Genomic DNA, 19,277 nt, shown 5'->3' with positions numbered 1-19,277 from the left:
GGACAACTCTCATCATTCCACAGCACTGAGCCATGGCAGTTAAAGTGGTGTCAAATGGCATTAATTCTATAGCGTAGCTACACCAAAGCAATTTCAATCTGCCTCACTTGCATTTTATTTGAAAAGGCATCAGGATGGCAGAAGTGGGAGCCAGTCGTTCCATACCTCTTCCAAGGGCCACGGACAGAAGTACTGCTTGAATAAACACCCAGTCCTATGAGTGTTTTATCTTTTTATTAGCTACTATGCATGTGGTTCCCAACCCAGGTTCAGCCAAGCTAAATAGCAAGAATGAATTTGGTTTTGGTGCTTCCTTAAAAGCAGTCAACCAAACCCTGAACTCAAACAGGTTTGAAGCCTTGGGTGGAAAGTAATGTTCTTCATTGCAGAAACTTTCCCCCTTCAAACTGCAATTTCTCTTGACTGGAAAAAGGTATGTCTTTCCAAATTTATTTACTAATTGTATTGATATCACACCTTTCCCTTTAAAAGCTCATAGTCACCTTGTACCCATGCAATTTCCAGCCCAGGGTGCAGAAACATATTAGTGGAGCATGAAGACCTTATCAAATAGGAGTATCGATTTTACTAATATCATGCCACATGCCTTCACTGCTTTTCAGCAAAACCACCCTGAATATAGCAACATCATAAATCTCTATTGCTGGGTTTAGCTTTGGATGTCACTAACAACATTAGCCAGGATTTCCCCTTCTTTTTGCCTTTCAAAATTTACATTAGTTGTGAGTAGACCTTCTAAGAAGCCACTATAGAAGCAAGAGCAACAGAAGCAGTGGAGTGTTCAAACGAGTATGCAAAACATTTGCTAATTTTAGATATATTTTCTCCTGCCTTAGGGAGGAAGAAAGAGAATTCTAACTGGCAGTAATTCCTTCAGGAGATAATTAAGGACCACTTTCTGGGTGTACACTGAATAATCCTAAACTGAATGTATTCTGCAAACACACTGAGCTGAAAGACTTGTCTCAAAGAACTTTGATTCCCTGCTTTTTTCCTCGAGCTTTCTGCTGTTTCCTAATTTCAGTCAGAAACTGTGTTGGTGTTGCTGCTAAAAACCACAGTATATAAAACACATTACATATCTCAGTTCCAAAGTTTATACTGCCTTGAATCAGCTGGTAATTATTCTAGGCCTTATTAGTTTGATTTGAAATAGATTAATCTAATTGCAGGAATACCAAGAATTAATAATTCACAGATGCATATGTTGTTGTTGTTCATTCGTTCAGTCGTCTCCGACTCTTCGTGACCTCATGGACCAGCCCACGCCAGAGCTTCCTGTCGGCCGTCACCACCCCCAGCTCCTTCAAGGTCATTCCAGTCACTTCAAGGATGCCATCCATCCACTTGCCCTTGGTCGGCCCCTCTTCCTTTTACCTTACAGATGCATATATTTGATACATTTCTGATTGCTGTTGAAACACCGCAGGTACTAAAAGGATAAATCACTGGAATTCACAGATCAAACAGTTTGGAGGGAATGCCTGCTGATCATCATATATATCTGTGCTTCAAGCATGATTATGTTCCTTCTTAGGCTGACATGAACAAAACAGTGATTGTTGAAACAAGAACTGTGTGATGCACAGTAGCATCAAGCCATTATTAATTGCTAATGGGACAGCACTTGTATTTGACCCCAAGCAGTAAATGAAGCTCCTATTTTAAGGTTATGATGCAAAGAGACCAGCCACGTGTGAATCTGGACTGTGCCTCAAATTCCCAAGGTAAGGTGGTATGGGAAAAGGTCACAGTCACCAACAAGAATACAGACTATTTGTTTTCATCTTGATATAAAATTTGCTGCATGAAATGTCTCAGGATGAATGGGAAGTTTTTTCATGGATCCAAGAAACGAACAAGCAAGCATACAAACAAACAACCTTGTGCCATTTGTTTGTTTTTCAGGGAAAGGAAAGGGAAAAAAATCTGCTATTTTCATTATTGTGTCCATGTGTTTATTGATGTGGAATTGGACATACATCTGTAGGCTCTGCCAAAACAATATGAAAGCCACTGTTAATAATGGCTACTCCTGCCACCCCTAAAACAATGTTGGAGTGAAGGGACTTATTAACCAGAAGTGGGGTGAGATTTTTCTTTCTATGGGGTATCTCCTAGAATTGAAGGTTAATCCATGTAGTAAGCAGGGCTGGCCAAACATATAGTTAGTAGTTTTGGCTAGATAAGTCACAGCAGACAGACAATGAAAGCTGGCTACGGTGGGATTTTTTTCCCTTGGATTTCTGCCTAGAATTAACATCTGTTGTTATTTTACTTTGGACAGTATTTCCTGGATGTGTTGCAGATTCAGATTAACTGTGCTTCCATACGTTCAGAGTGCCAGATTTTTGGTAGGTCCTTGGGAAATTACAGTCGTATCTATGAGCTCTCCTGGTGATAATTGGCCCATATGGAAAGCCAAGAACAAAGACCTTTGTCTGTAAGTGTGTATAGAATGTTTCACTCTTTTTAACAGTATTGAGTTAAAAATACTTAAAGAAAAGGAATTTCTGGAATGAAGGCTGTTGTTTCCATGAATAATCTCTCCATACATTTAAGACTTTATGCTCAGAAGTTAAACTAAAAATAATTAAGAGCTTGGATATGTGACTTTTTGGAATTATAATTCCTAGAAACTCTGAATGAGAAGGGGATGTGGCCATATTGGTTGGGGGATTCTGGGAGTTGTGGCCCAACACCACTCCACCCATCCTACAGAAGTGTATGACTTCAGTGGGACCATGAAGCTTGAGGTTTAAGGATTAACAGATGCTACTAAATTCCTTCCCACAATAGGAAACCATCAGCTGCCAGTGGTAAAAAAGTAACCTTCCCAAGTTCTTCATCTTATTGAAGATGTTCTTCATCTTATTGCCTCACACACACACATGCACAGAGAAAGAAGGGGGGGAGAGAGAGATGAACAAGAAAAAATGGTATGAGAGATTGTTTAGAGGTCTCTCAACAGCTCCTTGTGGGACAGAAGGTGCCTCAGTTCACTGTTTGCCAAGGTTGATCACAAAGTGGTCAAAGTGATATATGAGCAAAAGAGCAAACACAGATGAACACTTATAAGGCCCATCAAGCCAAAGGTCAACAGCATGGTGGATAGAAGTTTGAATACAAAGAATTGTGAATGGAATAAAAACAACTTCCACTGTTAGTAGGCAACACAGTGTGCATAGGAGACATACTAATGACGTTTGCAGCGTTATTTTGCTTCTGCTAGCACAAGTGTTTGGATGTAAGTCTTCAAATTTCATTATCACAGACATGAATGAATAATTTTACAATTTTTCCCCTCACTGAGAGAAAGTACGGTACAGTTATCAAATGGTACAGTTATCAAAGACAACCTACAGGTTAGGACATACTGTGGTGAAAAATGAATGTTTTGGAAGCAGAAAATTCATCTCTGCATAGGAAACAGCATTTTCTGTGTACTTTCCCATTTCTACAAAAGGGCATGTGTGCCTTAACACATTTCAGCATTTTGCTTCTCATCTCCAGGACAATAATATATCTCAAAATAAAAACAGTCTTTCTGTAGCAGATACCTGGATTCTGATATTGTACTATGGTCAACACTATCTCATAATGCAGGGAGGGAGGAAGATGGGCGATGTGTGCTCCTCCAGAAGAAGTTGGGAGTGCAACCTCTCTCACTTTAGATATGCTGACTATTACCACAATCCTGCATGGCTCAGCATAGTATTTTAGATCTACATGAAGAACTCCAGTATACTGAGCTATTTATAATACCTTGGATATTACATCATCTGCTGAAGTTTACCAGGATTCTCCTGAGATCTTAATAGCTGCTATAATCATTTTGTGACAGGCTATTGGAACATAGCCAGGCATTTCTTGTGATCCCCACCCCACTCTTCACCAGACAATGGAAGGGCCATGGGGAGGTTCCACTGTACATTGAGGGTGGAGCTAACTTGAACTTGTTTATGCCACTAAAGGGATGCCAGCCTTTGACAGGTGGGAACAATTGTCCCACAACATCTGGAAGGTCATAGTCTCCATCTTTGCTTTTATGTATAATAGAAATGGTGAGTCAAAGAGGTGACACTGTTGCGTCAGCACTAGCATTCCAAGCATAACCTGGAGCAGAAGCTGCAGTTGGCAGAGTTTAGTAATACTTCTTGAGTACATAAGGCGTACTCAGTGCTAACAATGCAAATCTGACTAGTAGTAAAACCTAGGTTTAAAAACTGAAAGTACAGACTGAGAGAACTACATAGAGGAAATTGGTGTTTCCATGCCCTGCAAATTTGTCTTCTTCAAGAACCGCAATAAAAATGGATACTTGCTCACAATGTCGATTGGCTGGTTCATGCTACCATCTCTCTGCTTGGTTGTGTTCTTACATTCATAACAATATGAACAATTCCATTTATCTAAGCTGGCCTTTGATGAAGAAAGGAAAACATAAATCAAGCATTTCTAATATATGCAAAAATTGTGATAATGTGATGAGGGAACATTGTTAACTACAGAAGAATCCATACTGAACCTCATTCTCTATAACTAAGGAAATATTTAAAATATCTAGTTGAGTTTTATAGCTTTCCAGCATGTTGATGAGAACCCAAGTACATTCAAGTAACAAAATGACTTGAGGCATTTAACCTGCAGTTTAGAGGCTGGATTTGTAATTAATCAGCCAATAAAACACCTCAGCCCAGTAAATCCTTGGCTTTCAGTTTCTGCTTTAAATTATTTAAAAACCGATCCACAGGTTTATTTGGCATCTATGATTTGCTTCTAGATTATATGGCTGAATTAATTAGTAAACATTACTGGTACTTTGCTAAGAAATCAATCAATACTGATTGCTGGAAGATTGCCTAAGCAAAAAAGTAATTATTTGATTAATAGACTGTATGCAGAAGATACTATTAAGACAGGATTTCCTGGAAAATACAGTTAGTGGATGGAATCTTTGTTTCCCAAATATAGATGGGAAAAATATTTGCAAAGGAGGTTGATCATGCCATAGGTAGAATCATTCAGTCAAGGAAGTCAAGACCTTCAGTTTGCAAGACCAGAGCGTAATTCATAGGGTTGCCATAAGTCAAAGTTGACTCCAAGGCAACCAAGTATTTGCAAAATTTCTCATTCTCTACCAGATAGGGTGACACTGACAGTTCTCACAAGGGCTCTTGCCTCCTAAGACAATGTTCCTTTTATTTTTCATAAAGCAGTTTCTACAATTTGTGCTCAAGATCCCTGCAAAATAATTCTCTCTTCTCTTTGTGAAGGAAATCACATACATATACAGAGAAAGCAAGTACAGATGGATTGATTTAGTGAGTAAAAAGATGAAAACAGACATCACGTCCTTAAAGAGTTTTTAAAAGTACATGAAACAAATCAGCAGCAATTATAGTTTGGACAAAAGCCATTCACAGTTTTTATCAGCTTCCTGCAAAACTCTCACGGATTAGAACATTTTGTGAGGTTTTAAAAAACAAAAAGTTTACACTACTCTTCCTGCAATAATCAAACAATGGAAATGACAAATGTATAGAGGAGATGTTCTAAATTAGTACATAATTAAAGTAAACCAGTGAGATGACACATGATAATATCTCCTTTTGTAAAAGAAAATCATTGTCATCGGAGTTTGTTGGGGCTGTGTAGGTGCTCAACGAGTTTCTGGATGTTGAAATGGGTTAGATAAGGGATAATTCATATCCCCCTTATGAACGGCCCATGTTTTGAGGTATGCTGGTGAAGCCCTTTTTTTGTGACCCACAAGAAAATTTATAGTGTTCCCTTGCTACTTCTGAATTTGCTTCTCATGTACTTGCTGTTTCATGGGTTTTTGCTTCCTGGCAACAATGGAGTGTGGAAGGGGATTTCACCCTCCTCCTCAGGAGAGAGGCAGCCAATCATTAAAAAAAGAGAGAGAGAGGAGATACAAAGCTGTATGTAATTCACGACCTTATAGCCCCTTCCTTATAGTTAGCAAAAAAAAAAGTGCATGGTGCCTTTAAATCTTTCCTCACCTCACCCTTGGAATGCAATATATAAATATAGCATCCCAACTTCGCGGATTTTCACTTTTCACGAGTGGTCCTGGAACGTAACACTTGCAATAAGTGAGGGAACACAGTACATCTGCTGGGAACATGGTGAGGATTTTTTCTTCGGCTGCCCTCTAGCTCTGGAGCGCCTTTCCCAGAGAGGTTAAACTGGCATTTTTTTCTACATTCTTTCTGAAAATGGATGAATATTTTTCTGTTTCAGAAGACTTTGAGGTTGGACTGTTCAGGTTTTTCTACTTGTTATTTTTTACTGTGCTACAGTGCTTATTTTTTTTGCTTGTGAGTTACATGATACATGGGTGTAGACATACAGTGAACCCTTGATATCTACTGTTTTTTGTTCCAGGACACCTGCCTGATGCCAAAATCAATGGCTGCTCAAGTCCTAATATATACAGTGTCACAGTAAAATAACATGCCTTAAATAAAATGGCAAAATCAAGACCTGCTTTTTGGATTTAAAAAAATATTTTCAAGCTATGAATGGCTGACTATGTGAATGGACAGTCTGTGGACACAGTTAGCCAACTGTACTACTGTGACAAAAGATGTTTTTCATTGTGGTAAGTTACATGGGTCCATCTTGCCAGCAAAATGTTACAAGTCCTTTCCTCAGTTTTAGCAGTGGATGAAATTATTGGAGACTATGTTGACTGGGCTGAAGCAATCACCAGATTTGTAAACACCTACCTACTGGTATCCAAGATAAGATTTCTTCTTGTTTATTTCTTTAGTTTATATTTTGCCTGTCCATCAAAATGATACTTAAGGCATCTAGCAAAACTAAACTGCAGAATGAATACAATTCTAATAAATAATAAACAAATAAATTGAAGACACAATTAAAAATAAAACAAAAACACAGCCAGCAAGAAATCAATTAAATTATCTCAAAGAGCTGTTCAGCCTGCAATCTTAAACTATCTAAATAAAAATGTTTTTCTCTGCCAATAGAAGAAGCAACAAAAATCAGTCAAACAGGCACCCATGGTGGGAGGGTGCAAAGTCTAGGGACTGTCACTGAAAAGGCCTTAAATGAGAACACAATACAGCTGTACCTTGATGAACAAAGTAATTGTTAACAGGCAATACTTCTAGTACACATTTTTGGCAAAAACAACATAGGCAGGAGGACACGGTTATTTCATAGCAAAAAAGAGCAATTCAACATATTTCAGGAGATTTTTTAAAAATCTAAAATGAATAACATGTACATCTTTCTCCATCCCTCCTCACCATCTTCCCAAAAAGCTAAACAGGTATTCTATGATGCCCCTAATTAGCTGACTGAGAAGATGCTTCACTTTGCCTAATGATGTGTGGGTCAGCCCTGGTTTCCTTAAAGATGGGGGAATCTCAGGGCAAGGTATACATTCACATCCTAGCATCATGTCCCAAATGCACTTTACTAGAGATTTAAGATTGTCTGCACACCGCACCTATCTCCAAAAACCTATCCATTTCACCTGTCATGTCCAGCATTTTTAAAAATTTTATCCATTACGTTTGGCCCGGCCTCAGTTTTAAATGCGTCGTGGTGTTATTGTCTAATTTTATTGCTATTGTTTTAATGTTATTGTTTTGCTTTATGAGTTTATTTATTTTGTATTTGTTATACTGTTGTTTTATTGATATGTTGGCCTTGGCCTCTTGTAAGCCGCACTGAGTCCTTTGGGAAATGTTAGCGGGGTATAAATAAAGTTAATAATAATAATAATAATCCTGTCATAGTCTTCCTAAAGATGAAGCAGAAAGTGAGAGCAACAGGAAATCTAATGCCCAATGACCATTTTCATCATGGAAATAATGGGGGACATAACTATTGAAAAAGAAAACCAGCAAGAAAATCCTCTACAGAAAGCTAGTAGAGAGGAAGAAATGGCTCTGTGTATTAGCAGCCATCAGAATTTAATGTCCCTCAATCAACAAGTATTCATCAATCATCAGAGGATACACTTGTCATTTTGTCACTATTTGTTTATCTATTTAATGGTCCTCAAGGAGTGCATTATATAATGTAATTGACATCTGTCACTGTAAACGACTCATTTTGTTGAAAAACTCATTTTTCCTGGGGTGAAAAATGCACTCACTCTGGTATTTTGTTTGGCAATTCAATTGCCTTAAGTGTGTTTAGATTGTGTTATTTCTCCTTCTTTTTCTTTCTTTTTTTTGGCATATTTAATATCTTTTAAAATGCTCTGTTTGGATAAAGTTTTATTTCAGAATATGTTATCCACAATGTAATGCTAAGAAGTAAGTCTTTTGGCTAAATCTCAGCTGAAGAAAGCAGCAGCAAAATGAAGACCACGGAAGCCTGCAAGAGTCTGCTCTGCCTGATTGCAGAAACAGCCCAGCATGTTAGATAGAGCTTTTACGCCTAGCATTTCTGCTTTGCCTACCTTCTGGGCTCTAGTATAAGAACTTCTGCCAATGAGACATGGATCTTCACAATCTCTGTCATGACATTTGCCTCTGGACATTCCCTGGAGACTAGGACGCGGAACAATGGCTTCAAACTACAAGAGAGGAGATTCCATCTGAACATGAGGAAGAACTTCCTGACTGTGGGAGCCGTTCAGCAGTGGAACTCTCTGCCCCGGAGTGTGGTGGAGGCTCCTTATTTGGAAGCTTTTAAACAGAGGCTGGATGGCCATCTGTCAGGGGTGATTTGAATGCAATATTCCTGCTTCTTGGCAGGGGGTTGGACTGGATGGCCCATGAGGTCTCTTCCAACTCTTTGATTCTATGATTCTATGACATTCCATCTCCCAGCTGATCACAGACAGGAAGAAAAAGGCCCATAAAGCACCCTCTACCTGTGAAGAAAACTTCCTGCTGTAGAAAAAACAGAGGCTGGGAGGAGAGGGATCAGTGTCAGTGGGTTGTTACCCCAAGGAAGGGATATACAGAGAAGACTGAGATAGGAAAATGGGGGATAGGCATATCACCCAGCGGGCAGAGTTAACAACAGGGTGTTGGTCACCCCAAACCTGTCCCCCATTCCAAATAATCAGGATAGCATTGATAGCAATTCTCCCTGTGCTGAAAATGCTGCTGCTTAATTCCATATCAGTAAATGCTAAAACAGCTGCGATTCAGGACGTAATCCTGGATAAGCATGCCGACCTGAATGAAACCAGCATTGTCTGTGCAGCAGCAGCACACAAGGCTGGGGGGGGGGGGGTTGCAGTATTTGGTGTACTGCTCAACCCACTGCTCAACAGTCTCCCTTCCTCAGCTAGCCAGGGTGGTTGGGGTTGATGTTGCAGTCTCCATAGCTCATTGTATTGAGGGACTTCAACATCTATGCTGAGGCCTCTTTGTTGGGAATGGCACAGGACTTCATGTTGACCATGACAACCATGGGTCTGGATCCACATTGGTATCTGGCCCCATACATGTTGCTAGACAAGCTCTAAGACCAGTGGTTCTCAACCTGTGGGTCCCCAGATGTTTTGGCCTTCAACTCCCAGAAATCCAAACAGCTCGTAAACTGGCTGGGATTTCTGGGGGTTGTAGAACAAAACACCTGGGGACCCACAGGTTGAGAACCACTGCTCTAGACCTTGTATTTTGTATGGAGGTGGGGGGATGATGATGATCTAGGAATGGAGGTTCTGTTGCCACGATTTGGTCAGGTTTAGACTGGCTAGGACTCAGAATCTTTTCAGGGGTGAGGGACCCATTAAATGGTCTACCCCAGGAGGCTTATGGATCCAGATGGATTCTTGATGACTCTTGGGAAATTTTCCACTACACGAGCAGGTAATCCTGTTGAAGCCCTGGTTGATCTCTGGAATGGGATGTTAGACATGGTTGCCCTGAAGCATGAAGTGGAGCTAAACCATCTCCTTGGTTTACTAAGGAACTCACAGTAATGAGACATGTAATGTGTTTTGATATTTTGTAGCACATATTGCTTTTGATATTTTGCTTTAACTTATATTGTAAGCTACTTTCAGTCTTATATTGGAAGAAAGGCAGGCTACAACTCAAATAAAATAAGTACATGCCATGGCAGTAAGGTTTTTCTTTGCAACTCATGTGCAAACTAAGGTAGCAAAGAACATTGTCTGCATTCCTAATACTCATTGATCCTCATTCTAATTGATGTAAGCTACTTCAGCTCCACAAGATACCAGCAAGGATTTTTAAGCCTCACAGGATTCTCAACTGCATTTGAAAACATGGGTTTGAATCCTGTCAGCAGTTCTAAATGCAGTAAACCCATTGACACAATTGTTGAATGGCAAGTCAACACTTAGAGATATCCCATTTGGGTCTTTTCCATATCAACAGAGTTCAGACCAAAAACCTTAGCATTTTCCTTATGTCTGCATGGGCATATCTCAGTTAGTAAATATGAGATGTTCATGGGCATTACTTCTTTTTTAAAAAACTTTAGTACCAGCAGAAGAAATAGCATGGAACAAACAGGAATGGGTTCATACACCATTAAAAAAGGAGATTAGTTAAATATGTTTCAGCAAACCTTTTATTTAAAAGTAACAATATGCTCAAGTGAAACAAAACAACTAGGTCAGACAAGCCTTGCATAGGTAAACAGAAACAAATAGGGATTTCCATTTTGTGGCCTAATGTGTACATCTATGATGCTTTAATTTTCTTGGGAGTAATTGATGAAGCAGGATTGTCTGATTTCCCATTTTCTCATTTCCATATTTATTATGGGATTCTGGAGTCAGCTGCTGATTTCTTTGCCTCTTCTAGGCAAGCACATACAGCTAGATAAGATTGGTTAATTAGGCAAATTCAGCTTAAACTTTAGTGCATTTTAAAAGTGAAAATGTGCTGCAAACTTGATACTACAATTCTGGTTTGTTTCTTTCACCATCTTCCCATTGTCAATATGGCTAAAAAATGTCAAGATAGACAGAAAAGAAGAAAAGGATTGGTGAGGCTTAAAAAATATTAAAATAAGTTTCCTCTTAGAGGCTTTGTTAAGTGAGGTATGTCTGTCCTTTGCAGAAAGTATCTTTGCTAAAAACCAACATAGACCTCTTTTGGAAAATACACACTCACACAAATACAAACTAAACAACTGGCTCACTGCTGAGAAACGTGTAAACAATCCATCCCATTTCTCAGTCCATGAAACACATTGGCGGAGATTGTTGTTTTCACAGTTTTATGTTTCTCTTTCACATCCCTGTAAAGGTCAGGATCAGATTTCTCACCTCCTCTGACTGTAACAAAACAATGATCAAGAGTCCCAATTAATGAACCTCCCTTAACTGCTCTTTATCTGGCCTGCTCTGACTTTAAACCAAGTATAGTCTTGCATATAAATGCCAGCTCAACAGAAGCAGAAAGGAAAGAAAGCAGACAGGCAGGTTCTCTTTTGAAATTTATGGGAAAAAATGCTCAGTATAGGATGAGGTGAATGAAAAATGTGGGATCTACCATGAATATATCTTCCACTTGGATAGGAGGGAAAGGCAAAGCCTCAATTTATCAAGTTATAATCCTATGCGTTAAATCCCACTGAACCCAGTGGAATTTATTTTCCAGTAAATATGCAAAGGGTTGGGCTGGAGGAAAGGCAAGGTTAAATATGCTGCCTGGACTGTTTATCACATCTACTTTTATTCTTGGGAGTTGATTTATTGTGAACATAAAGATTGTACCTATCAGGTTCTTAACACCACATTTAAACTGAATGTGTATGAATTTTGATGTTATGTCTGGGAAGATGGAAAGACAGTATGATGAACAACTTGATATATGTTCTTAAAAGGAAGACGACAAGGAAAAAACAGCCCCTTCCTACTTTAAAAATGGTGTATTTCTGCTTTATTTCAAAAGCAGAAACACACCATGTGTGCCAATCACATAGGTGGAGCTTATTTTGAAGATCCAAAAGAATACCTATCTGGGTAGCCAACAAAATAAGTCAGTATATTTTTGACGGTTTAATTTCTAACTGATGGACACAGATGACCTTTATATATGCTGTCAGGTGATTTGGTACAAAAAGTTAAGCACACTGTTTCAATCTTGACAATGGTCAAGGCAAAGTTAATCTCAAAATTAAAATCCTAAAATGGCACTTCATTATCCAATATAGTAAACTATCCCTCCAAATGTCATGGAATCCCATCATCTTCAGCTAGTAAATCCAATGCCAAGCTGATTGGGGATGATGAGAATCATGGAATGAAACATAACAATCAGGTAAAAAACAAAAATAAGCAAGATGTTTCCCTTTCCTCTCCCTTGATATGAAATCCTTTTTTTCCTTTTGGTCTTAAAAAAAGAGAAGACAATTATGCTGGGGAAAGTGGAAGGTAAAAGGAAGAGGGGCCGACCAAGGGCAAGATGGACTGACCTTGAAGGAGCTGGGGGTGGTGACAGCCGACAGGGAGCTCTGGCGTGGGCTGGTCCATGAGGTCATGAAGAGTCGGAGACGACTGAACAAATGAACAACAACAACCTAAAAAAAAGTTGGGGAAAATGGATTGTAGATTCTTTTTCTTTTAGAATGATGAAAAGTTTATTTTGCCAAGTGTTCACATACTTAATACCCATTTTTTTTTCCTAATAACTAATATGGTAGACTGCAAGTAGTATCGGAGCATCATAATTCATGGTCTTGGTTTCTTTTTCTCCTTTCTTTTTTATGGGAATAAGTATGTTACATCGACTTAATAGTATGGAGAACTGGTGTCAGTTTTTCTTTTTACTAATGTTGATGGTTTCTTCTCTTTTTATTGTTTGTTTTGTTCTGCCTGTTCTTATTAATTCGGATGTTCTTTACAGTTTGGGATCCTAAATCTCTATTTTAATTTCTTTTTTTTTAAAAAAAAAGAAAGTTCACTTTTAAATTGTGTTTGAGAAAGGTGACGTGTAAATTAAAGGCATAATGTGAGAAAAATTCCCACCACTTGGAAAGCTGAATTTTATTTTCCAAGTTTTAGGAAACTTTTTTTATCTAGTAAATGTAGGATAAAAATAGTCTTTATATCCCTAACCAAATGATTGACAGAAGACTTTAAACAACCCAACTTGATACATACATCTTGTACTAAAATGTGGATCAGACTGCTGTCATTTCGGGGGTGGAGGGTGAATAAATTTCCTGTAAGACAAAACAACCTGTTATATGCAGAAAATGACATTTCTGCACAGAAAACATTTCTATCACAGAATATCAGTTTCTGAATGAAGATATGTTTCTAGTCCTTGAAAGCAAATCAAATAGGGAAATCAAGGAAAATATTTATATGGATCCTCTCCTTTACCCTCCTCTTTTTCATCTATTATGAGTCCAAATTACGAGTTAGTGGGATTTCATATGTAAACTACAAAATGACTGATGGGAATTTGAATTCTATCAGAAGGGTGACGGCAAAGTAAAGTAGATATTGCTTTCTGCCATTATTGACTAGATTTGTTCTGACTAATCTAGAGCAATACTTTGCAATAACACAAGGTCTCTTCTGATACATTAAGATTAGACATGGCATATGATATAAGGAAAGAGTTATGTACATCATGTGCATGTCAGGTCTAACAGAAATCTAGTGTATCAGAGATGAATAAAGTAGGGACATTTCTAAGTCAGTGTGGGAAATAGGCAGGCATGTCCAGTTTTCCTGATGGACTTTCGCTCTACAGACTTAGTTTAAATTCACCACCTCCTGAAATCAGTGGGAACATTTTTACTATGTCAGATCAGGCTTTTTTAGCTGAGAATGTCAGTCACAAAATGATAGATTTTAAGTGACATTTAGTAAGACAATTTCAAGCAATTTACTCCATAGCATGGTAAGATAACATCCTTTCTTTACTTTCTTTTGATTGTGGAGATAAGTGAGACCATATAGTCTGTCAAGAAACATGCAACCCTCAGATGTTGTGGAATTGCAAGTGCTGTCATTCTTTGTCAGTTGCTAGGGTTATTGAAAATTGGCAACAGGATCATTTTTTCATATGTGATGGTCTTGCAAGATTGAGTTGAGATCCATAAAACGATTGAAAAAGTACTAAAGCTAAAATACCCATGCACCCAGAGGCATTCCTACTAGGAATAACAGACGGATCACTTCTGAAGTCACATCACAAACTCTTCAACCTGATGACAACTGCTGCGAGAATCGTTTATGCATGAGCTTGGAAATTGGAGGGAACACCAAAAGTGGAGGAATGGATTGTGAAAGTGGTGGAGGTGGCTGAAATGGACATTCTGATGGGATACCTTCAGCCAAAAGACCCTTAGAAGGTTGGGAAAGACTGGGAACACTTCAAAAGTTTTCTAGAAGGAAAGGAAAGACTATTTCAACTTGCAGATTTCATGTTTAAAATTGAAAGTTTGACCATTACGAAATCTATATTTCCAACATATTGAAGAAGGACACTGGAACTATTTTATGTGACTTTATTTTCCATACGATATGTATTATGGCAGAATTTTTGAGGTAAGAATGTTAAGCTTGTGTTCTGAAAAGGTGTTATGCATAGTTGTCAAAAAACTATTTTGAATGTTGATTTAATACTAATCAACACCGTTCTCTAAAAAGCTGACAAAAGTAATTGATTGATTTGTAGAAGGATGAAACCTGGGGACTGGTGATTTCAATGGCATAATGAATTCAAAGTTAAATAGAGTGAAAATACACATCTATGAAAATGCAGATATTGTCTAAGAAATTGACCAATGTTTTTATAAAGATGTGTTGAAAAAGCTATCACCATAATGAAAGAGACAGCAATTCCCCCTCATGCCTTCATAGCCTTTCTTTATATGAATGTATTTATTTTTACTCTTCCAGAAGTATCATATAAAATGGAAGAACATAGACATATAGGTTTATCTCTTTGTGTAGAACATTTCCTTTCATTTAGATTTGGAACACTTTTGGAACACTACTTGGGGAAAATGATAAATAAGTGTTAGATAAGCAATTACTTAAATGAGTATCCTGTTTCTGAAATTATGCAGGAGACATTGAACATTATTTCAAAGTAATTGCACAACTTACTCAACTTAGGCAAATATTGAGATTATCTCTATACACTGCTACCTGTGAGTATGTAGAGTCCCTCTCTATGATTCCTTCTCAGCTGCAGAGAAAACCCTGAATTCATCTGTCATAAGCAATAAAAGCAGGTGTTCTATTTTATTTTTTTTAAAAAACTGCAAGTCCCTCTAGGTCAGTATCCCACTTCTTGTTCATTCATTTAATTTTCTTCCTTCATATCTGAGTATGTGACCACACATGAGAGAACACCCAACGATGGCTATACTATGAAGCTTAAGGATGTGGTTGGATTATTGTTTGTTATTGTTATTACCTATAAAGGCCTAAACAGCTTGGGACCCGCCTACCTTCGTGACCGCATCTCCTTCCACAAACCTGCCCGATCTCTTCCATCTTCGGGGGAGGCCCTCCTTTCACCCCTTCCCTTATCACAGGCCCATGTTGTGGTAACTAGGGAGCCTTCTCTTCTGTGGCCCCTCCAACTTTGGAACTCATTGCCTGGTGTGATTAGGCAATCCCTCATCTTAGCAGCCTTCAAGAAGAATCTCAAAACTTGGCTTTTCCACTGTGCCTTTGGAGAGTGATCAGATAAGTCCTTTTGTTGCTCCTCCCAAAATGTTTGTCCCCATATTGTAATTCCCCCTGCCTGTTTGAAGACCTGTCTCCACTACTCCATCTCCCATGAGCTTTTCCCATACAAATATTTTCCCTTCATCTCTATCTCATCCTGAATTTTATAATTTTATCTCGCACATGTGTCCCACGCTTTGGGATTGACTCTGCATTGCATTATTTTGCATTGTTTTATTGCATTCTGTTGATTTTATTTATTTAATTGTGATATTTGTTTTGATTTTATTTTGTTGTAATGTACTGTTGGGCTTGGCCTCATGTAAGCTGCCCCGAGTCCCCTCTGGGGAGATGGTGGCAGGGTATAAATAAAGATGATGATGGTGATTAATAATAATAATAATAATAATAATAATAATAATAGATTATCTTATTGTCAGCTTTTTAATTTCATGTCATTTTTACTGGCTGAAAGGATGATGGATAATTTTTGGATATTTTGATCCATGTCACAAAATAATTTGACTGACAAAATGCCTTGGGCAGTCATCTGTACTAACTAATATAGATGCTCTAATTGTAGTGAAACATAGTCCTATACCATGGAAATTAATACAATATTTCTTATAATTTTCCATCTTTCACCTAGTATTAGTCTCTTCTGAATTTACACAACTATATCGAATAGGTGATGATATGTCCAAGTGGAAACTGTAACTTACTGTAGTTTTGTTTTGCTTTATAAAGGGAAGGACAATATTGATATAAAATGTCTTTTAATTCAAATATTAATATATTTTCTATTAAACATTTTTCATTCAATAAAGTTTGAAAGGGTAAAAAAGAAACATCTGGAGAAAAACATGATTTCCACAACTGGCCTTGAAAGAAGCAAGAGAAACCTTCCTTATCTATTGGTGAGATGGAAAGGATTAATAACCGCCAAACCACTCTAAGCATATGTGATCTTATCTTATGTCAAATGCTAAGCAAGTTAGAGTCTGGCTAGTATTAGGATGCACGACCATGAGAAATACCAGGGCTCTCTAGGCATGGTTAAGCAAGTAATTTCAAAGTTAGTGTTGCTACCAGACATGTTGACAGTACTATGTAAAGTGAATTACAGATCTGACTCAGTAGAAGGCATGTTCTACATCTACATGTTACAATATATGGCCTTCTTTTTATTGATTAAAATATTCTGCAAATGTAATGCCAATTAGGCTTAAATCTCTTTAGTTCAATTACTGTTTTGAGAAGTTTTACCACAGAATGTGGACCAACATTTCATTGTAGATCCTGCTTGTGCAGAAACATGAAAACCATGTAAAATAAGTGACTGCTCTTTAACAATTGGGTGCTGTAAGACATCATAGTTATTGAAATATATGCTTGTGGCTTTAAATCTGGTTGTAACCAGATAACCAAACAATGTATTACACCACACTGTGGTTCAGATTTGGATGTATAGAAATGTACAGCTGAGCCACAAAAGCTCAGACAGCACCCTAAATCAATGCACATTTGTCTCCCTATGCAATTCCTGATGTAAAGAGTTACAAATTACCAGATTGTAACATTTCATCCTAAATGTCAGCTGCAAATACTGCAGCTGCAGCTAAGCACGGAATAATTCTGAAGGCCCCAGAGTATGCTGGCTAAAGCCTTAAGATTGAACTGAAGCTGAAACCAAATAGATATACCTATATACTGGCAAGAGCTTGAAGTCTGACATGAGGCCAAAGCTTAGCTCCTAACATGAGGCATGCAATAAAATGTTGGCCTCAAGTACTATAGAAGGGGAATGGTGGAATGTGATGACACAATTAATAAGTGGGATTGCCTATGCCTTCCTCTGAGGCTGAGAGAGTGTGGCTCCCTCCAGACAGCAATTCATTAAGCATTGTTTTAATTTAAAGGAAGGAGTTGTCTGCAACCTTCCTCTGTGGCCCAGCAGTCATGACTTGAGGCTGAGAGAGTGTGACTCACTCAGGCAACAATTTATTAAGAGTTTATTCTAAAAGGAGGGAAGAGGACAAACCTCCTCTCCTACAGAATTTGCCTTCCTCGAGGAAACCCGTGAGGCCTAGAAGCCACCAGCTGTGGAGGGGAACTCTGCTTAGTTCAGCCTCCTCTGCTAGGAAATCCCTGCCTATAAATGCCAAGGGCAGAAATGCCCAAATTGTAGGGTGAATCCCTGGGGCAAAGGCATAGCAATGGGAACCTTGTTTTTAATATGAAATATTTCAGGGGTGCTTTGAACCCCTAACCCTACCTGGCTATGGGTTTGCGAGGTACTGATCTCTTTCCTCAAATATCTATCTCCTTTAGATATATTTATTTATTTATTTATTTCACGCATTTTCTACCCCGCCCTTCTCAGCCCCCGAGGGGGGACTCAGGACAGCTTACAAAGGCACAATTCGATGCCAGCATAAACATAACAATAGATAAAACATGTAAACAGCAATTATAACAATTAAGACAGTCAGTTTATACATCAAAATCAATAAAAATAATAAAAACAATCTAATGCTCAGCATTCACCATCTCAGAGTCCGTAAATTCATTCCACATTGTCAAGTCCTATTGATTCTGGTTGTCAATGTCCTTATCTAACCGCCAGATTGCCCGAAAGCCTGGTCCCACAACCATGTTTTTAATTTCCTTCTGAAAGAGAGGAGGGATGTCGATGATCTAATTTCCCTGGGGAGTGAATTCCACAGATGAGGGGCCACCACTGAGAAGGCCCTGCTCCTCATCCCCACCAATCTAACTTGTGATAGAGGTGGGGTCGAGAGCAGGGCCTCCTCAGAAGATCTCAAACTCCGAGGTGGGACGTAGAGGGAGATGCGTTCGGACAGGTACGCTGGGCCGGAGCTGTATAGGGTTTTGTAGGTCAAGACCAGCACTTTGAATTGTGCTTGGAACTGGATCGGCAGCCAGTGGAGCTGACATAACAGAGGGGTGGTATGCTCCCTGTATGATGCTCCGGTGACTAATCTGGCTGCCGCCCGCTGGACTAATTGAAGTTTCCGAACAGTCTTCAAAGGCAACCCCACGAAGAGTGCATTGCAGTAATCTATTCGGGATATAACAAGAGCGTGGACCGCTGTGGCCAGATCCGACTTCCCAAGGTACGGACGTGACTGGTGCACAAGTTTTAATTGTGCAAAAGCTCTCCTGGCCACTGCTGAGACCTGGGGTTCCAAGCTCAGCTATGAATCCAGGATATACATAAATACATGCCACCACTACCGCCATCCTCATCTAAAACCCATTCAATGGCTAGAAAATATAAGGCAGTGACAGGGAACATGCTGACTCCCATGTGTTTTGAATTATAAACTCCATTATAGCCTCAAGCAGTAAGGTCAATAGCCATGGAATACAAGAGCTGTATCCTAAACACTGGAGCCCCTGGTGGCGCAGTGGGTTAATCTTGCTCCAATACAGGGTTTACTCCACCTGGGTGTACTGCATAGGGAAGTATTTCACATAGTCTGAATTCCTGCACAAAGGCTTTTAATATGCAAAAGTCCTAACGGTTCCAGCCTAGCTTACCTGTTCAAACATATCTCCCTCTATGATCCATCTTGGAGATTAAGATAATCTG

The 19,277-nt window shown here is 38.8% G+C and overlaps 1 protein-coding gene across 2 annotated transcripts in view; it reads right to left on the bottom strand.

Moving 5' to 3' along the window:
* The window catches only part of ST8SIA4 (ST8 alpha-N-acetyl-neuraminide alpha-2,8-sialyltransferase 4), a 132,052-nt gene that overhangs the window by 10,471 nt on the left and 102,304 nt on the right, over positions 1 to 19,277 (bottom strand). The gene's annotated exons all lie outside the window — the stretch shown is intronic.

Source organism: Anolis sagrei, chromosome 2 (assembly GCF_037176765.1).
Source record: "Anolis sagrei isolate rAnoSag1 chromosome 2, rAnoSag1.mat, whole genome shotgun sequence".
Classification (NCBI taxonomy): domain Eukaryota; kingdom Metazoa; phylum Chordata; class Lepidosauria; order Squamata; family Dactyloidae; genus Anolis; species Anolis sagrei.
The sequence above is the reverse complement of the archived record's forward strand: the minus strand, read 5'-3'. Positions and strand labels throughout refer to the sequence as shown.